Raw genomic sequence first — 6038 nt, 5'->3', positions numbered from 1 at the left:
AGCGGGGACGGGGTTTCACCATGTTAGCCAGACTGGTCTTGATCTCCTGACCTCATGATCCACCCGCCTTGGCCTCCCAAAGTGCTGGGATTATAGGCGTGAACCACTGCGCCCAGCCTATTCATAGTAGTTTCTTATGATCCTTTGCATTTCTGTGGTATCAATTGTAATGTCTCATTTCTGATTGATTTATTTGAGTCTTATCTCTTCTTAGTTGGTCTAGCTAGAGGTTTGTTGATTTTATCTTTAAAAAAAATCCCAACTCTTAGTTTCATTGATCTTTTCTGTTATTTTTCTAGTCTCTAGTTCATGTATTTCTGCTTCGATCTTTGTTTTTTCCTTCTTTCTGCTGACTTTGGGCTTATTTTGTTCTTCCTTTTCTAGTTCCTTGGTGTGTAAAGTTAGGTTGTTTATTTGAGATCTTTCTTACTTCTTTTTTCTTTTTTTTTTCCAGTGACTCTCGTGCCTCAGCCTCCCAAGTAGCTGGGACTACAGGCATGTGCCACCACGCCCACTAATTTTTGTATTTTTAGTAGAGACGAGTTTTCGCCATTTTGCTCAGGCTGGTCTTGAACTTCTGGCCTCAGGTGACCCACCAACCTTGGCCTCCCAAAGTGCTGGGATTATAGACGTGAGCCACCATTGCCTAGCCTCTTTCTTATTTCTTAATGGAGGTATTTAAGGCTCTAAACTTCCCTCTCGGAATTGCTTTGCTGCACACTGCATTTTGTGTGTTGTGTTTCCATGTTCATTTGTCTCAAGAGATTTTTTTTTTGTTTCCCTTTTGATTTCTTGTTTGACCCATTGGTTGTTCAGGAGGGTGTTGTGTATTTCCACAAATCGGTGAGTTTTCCAGTTTGCTTTCTGTTAGTGATCTCTCGTTTGCAGTTGGGAAAGATGCTTAACGTGATTTGATCTTCTTGAATTTGTTAAGACTTGTTTTGTGGCCTAACATATGGTCTATCCTGGAGACTACCCCATGTGCAGCTGAGAAGAAAGCGGATTCTGCTGCTGCTGGATGGAATGTTCTGTGTATGTCTGCTAGGTCCATTTGCTCTAGAGCAGTGGTCCCCAATCTTTTTGGCACCAAGGACCAGTTTCGTGGAAGATAATTTTTCCATGGATGGAGGGCTGGGGGGTATGGTTTCAGGATGAAACTGTTCCACCTCAGATCATCAGGCACAACCTCGATCCCTCACATTCGCAGTTCATGATAAGGTTCGTGCTCCTATGAGAATCTAATGCCGCTGCTGATCTGCCAGGAGATGGAGCTCAGGCGGGAATGCTCGCTTGCCCACCAGTCACCTCCTGCTCTGCAGTCCAGTTCCTAACAGGTGACAGACCGGTACTGGTCAGTGGCCTGGGGTTGGGGACCCCTGGTCTAGAGTGTTGTTCAAGTCCTGCAGCATTATTTTTTTTTAACTTCCCTATAAATGGAATCATACTGGATATATCTTTCTATAACCTGCTGTTTTCACTCCACATGACATTTGTGACAGACATCCAAGTTGATGCACATAACTGTAGTTTATTCAGTTTTTTATTTTTTATTTTTTTAGACTTCTATGGACTGACTCTGGGACATTTCTATTGCTGTATACTCTTTCATTGTATGACTCTAACATAGATCTTTTATCTGTTCTTCTGCTAATGGACACTTGGGTTGCTTCTGGCTTTTGACTATTAAAAAACATTTAAACATTATTTTAAGCATTGTAAACAATGATGCTGTGAACGATTTTGTGCATGCAATCTGGTGTCCAGGAGTGAAATTGTTAGGTTCTAAATGTGCACATCTTCAACTATACTGAATAATGCTCACTGTTTTCCAAAGTGGTTGTCCCAGTTTGCCTGCCCCGGGGAAGTGTGAGTTCCTGCTGCTCTGTAGTACTGCCAACACTTGGTATTGTCAGACTTTACATCTCTGCCAATCAGTGGATGCAAAAAGATACTTCACTGTGGGCCGGGCGCGGGGGCTTATGCCTGTAATCCCAGCACTTTGGGAGGCCAATGTGGGTGGGTCACCTGAGGTCAGGAGTTTGAGACCAGCCTGACCAACATGATAAAACTCTGTGTCTACTAAAAAAACAAAAATTAGCCAGGTGTGGTGGCGTGCACCTGTAATCCCAGCTACTTGGGAAGCTGAGGCAGGAGAATCGCTTGAACCTGGGAGGCAGAGGTTGCAGTGAGCTGAGATTGTGCCATTGCATTCTAGCCTGGATGATAGGGTGAGACTCCATCTCAAAAAAAAAAAAAGGTATTTTACTGTGGCTTTAATTTGCATCTCCACAGACCTTCTGTTCTATCTCTGGTCTTCTGTACAAAGTGGGGCAGAGATATGGGCATCTAGCATCTTCTTTGTTTTCTTTTTTAATCTGCATAGCCAGTGCAAGGACAGCAGCTTCTTATAGAGACTTCCAATCAATCACGTTGTTCTGCGTTCCCCAACACATACACACACCTTGTTTCTGAGATATCTGGTGCCTCCGATTCTTGTGCAAACCCACCTCTGCCACTGGCTGCCTCCCACTACTTTTTTTCCCCTAAGTGTTAAAACATTTATTCGGGATGGCATAATTGCTACAAGTTTTCCTAGCATGTAATTGAGCAAAATAACACAATTTTTGTAATTATTAAATGTGAAGGGAAAATTCTTATGGACATATTTCTTTTCCTGAAATGCAGAGGTGGAGATGTCAGGTTGGTGAAAGGAGGCAGTATTTCAAATGGCTTCTTTTCCTGGTGCCTGGTAGCCTCTGACCCCACGGCGTATCACGGTGCAACACCCTGCTCTTGTCAACTGGGGTCAGGTTCCTGGGAAAGGCAGGTTAGGTTAGAGGCCCTGTGCAAGCTGAGGTGGGACATTGGCTCCTTGGGACCATCCATGCTGAGCCCCTCCTGGACAGGCCTCATAATCCTCAGGGGAGCATGTGCCCCGGCATAAAGACTACTCTTCTAGAACGTGAAATCAGAGCACTGGCAAGGGAGATGCAGGGTCACATGGTGCCTTCTCCCGCCTTTCTGGCTGGAGACTTAGACTGTTCCAAACAGATGATGATTTACTGCATCACCGCGCATGGGCAGCATATGAGACCGCAAACACCCTCAATCACATCATTCTTGTATTCACCTAGTGGTCGCTGTGTACCTCCCACGTCAGGCACTGTACTACCAGACACTGAGGATCCGGTGGGGAGCGAGAGGGACTTTGGGGACTGAGTCAGTGGGACACGGGCTGGTGGGATAGGGAAGGATGAGGGAGACAGAGGGTCAGATGATCCCCATGGTTCTGCCTGGGGCACCTGAAGGGAAGTCAGAAAGGAATCCAGGTTGAAGAGGGATGGCAACGAGTTTTGTGTTTGGTCTGCAGGACAGGGATGCCGGGTTGGGGGGAGGACAGGTAGGAGGTGTGCGTCACAGGTAAAGGCAATTGCTCTATGGGCCTGGGGTTTGATGGGAAGAGACGCTAAATCATAGTTCATGATTCTTTTTCAAAATTGTAATGCAAAGAGCCCTCATTGAATCTGCATTTTATAGCATGTACTGTGCAAGTTTCGGGGGTATCAGGAAGAAGAAACATGCTCCTTTGTCTCCTGAAGCTCACAGGCTAGTGGACATGGCAGACACGTAAGACAAGGGAGAAGAGGTCAGTCCACAGAGAACAGCTTTGGGTTTGCCTCTGATGCTGGCCTTGGCCCAGATCAACCAAACCTAATGGAAACAGAGAGCTGAGAAAGCGGGAGAGTTGAGCTCACTGATGCTCGGATTTTACAGATGAATCCGGAGGCAGTTTCTCCCAGTGCTGACATCCAGGCGCTGCGGGTGCCACAGAGAAACATGGAAGGGCCTTCTGGAGACCACCGCGCCCGGCATCCTTCCCCCTTTTAGAACTGGAGCGAGACAACCATGTGTGCTATCACTACTTCTTTCTTTACAGTGTTGGTCCAACACCGTAATGGTCTGACAATCCTGCAGGCTGGAAGCCCGGGATCACGGTGCCAGCAGGGTTGGTTTCTTCCAAAGCCTCTCTTCTGGGTGGTGGCCTCACGTGGCCTTTTCTCTGTGGGCACGTGCCCTTGGTGCCTCCCACCACTTTTTTCCAAGTTCACGCTGATCCCTTGAATCAGTTGTCACTCCCCCACTTGTTTTCCAGCTTCTGTGATGTTCCTGGCAGGCGCTCCTCTCACTCTCTGCTGTGAACTCTTCCCTTTTACATCTGCAATCCCTTTGCATTCCTTTTAGCGGTGTTTGGAGGAGAAGCAAGGGCTAAAGTTGTTCCCACTCATGTCTTTCGCTCCCAGGTGCCCCGATGTTTCAGCTCTTGGTGGTGCCTGCAGGGAGATCCCTCTGTACTTCATAATATTATTTCTATTTTTTACACTTTTTTTTTTTTTTTTTTTGAGATGGAGTTTCGCTCTTCTCGCCCAGGCTGGAGTGCAGTGGTACAATCTTGGCTCAATGCGACCTCCGCCTTCCAGTTTCAAGCAATTCTCCTGCCTCAGCCTCCCAGGTAGCTGGGATTACAGGCGCCCGCCACCACGCCCAGCTAATTTTTGTATTTTTAGTAGAGATGGGGTTTCGTCATGTTGGCCAGGATGGTCTCTAACTCCTGACCTCAGGTGATCCGCTCGCCTTGGCCTCCCGAGGTGCTGGGATTACAGGCGTGAGCCACCGCGCCTGGCCACACTTTTTTTTTCTTTTTTAATTTCCTCGTAGTACTGCTTGGGCTACATGGCTTAAGCTTTTGTACATAGTTTTCATTGTTCGGTTCTAAATGCTTTTAGATTTTCATTCTAATTCTTCTCGGACCAGTGCATTATTTTTCATTTTTTTAATTTAAAAAATAATTTAATGTAGTTTTATAGAGTTGGGGGGGGGTCTCACTATGTTGCTCAGGCTGGTCTTGAACTCCTGGGCTCAAGGGATCCTCCTGCCTTGGCCTCCCGAAGTTCTGGGATTATAGGTGTGAACCACCGTGCCTGGCCAGTAGTGTATCTTTAAATTTCCAAACATAGGAGAGCCCTTAATTTTAGTTTGGTTGCCAATTTATGCCTTTATTCTGTTGCATCAAGAACATGGCTGGTGTGATGCAAGTTCTTTTGCTATTTGTTGAGTCTTGCTTTGCAGCCTAGGACATGGTGAGTGTTAGTAAATGTCCAAGGTGAACTTGAAAACAATGTGTGGTCTGTAGTTTTTGGGTGTCCACTAAATCAAGCTTGTTCAACTTTTCCATATTCTTTTTTTATTTTTATTTTTTGACAGAGTCTCACTCTGTTGCCCAGGCTGGAGTGCAGGGGTGCAATCTCAGCTCACTGAAACCTCAAGTTCAAGTGATTCTCCTGCCTTAGCCACCCGAGTAGCTGGGATTACAGGCACGAGCCACCACATCTGGCTCATTTCTGTATTTTTTATTTTAGTTTCAGCATGTTGGCCAAGCTGATCTCAAACTCCCGACCTCAAGTAATCTGCCTGCCTTCGCCTCCCAAAGTGTTGGGATTACAAGCATGAGACACTATGCCTGGCCTAATTTTTCTATATTCTTACTCATTGAGTCTGCTTAAACCAGCAGTTCCAGTGAGAAGTGGTATAATTTCCTGCATGGAGAATGTGCTCATTTATTAATTTTTCCTTTTCTTGACACTTTTTTGTTTTGTAGTCATTTGAGGCTCTATCATTATGCAGGTGCACACAAGATCAGAATGGCTAATGCTTCTTTTTTTTTTTTTCCTGTCGCCCAGGCTGGAGTGCAATGGCGTGATCTTGGCTCACTGCAACCTTCGCCTCCTGAGTTCAAGCAGTTCTGCCTCAGCCTCCCAAGTAGCTGGGACTACAGGCATGAGCCACCACGCCTGGCTAATTTTGTACTGCAGTAAAGATGGGGTTTCACCATGTTGTTCAGGCTGGTCTCGAACTCCTGACCTCAGGTGATCTGCCCGCCTTGGCCTCCCAAAATGCTGGGATTACAGGCATGAGCCACCATGCCTGGCCACTAATACTTCTTTTAAAATAATTAACTTATTTATGTATTTATTATTTTT

The sequence above is a fragment of the Pongo pygmaeus genome, chromosome X (genome assembly GCF_028885625.2).
Source record: "Pongo pygmaeus isolate AG05252 chromosome X, NHGRI_mPonPyg2-v2.0_pri, whole genome shotgun sequence".
Lineage (NCBI taxonomy): Eukaryota > Metazoa > Chordata > Mammalia > Primates > Hominidae > Pongo > Pongo pygmaeus.
The sequence above is the reverse complement of the archived record's forward strand: the minus strand, read 5'-3'. Positions refer to the sequence as shown.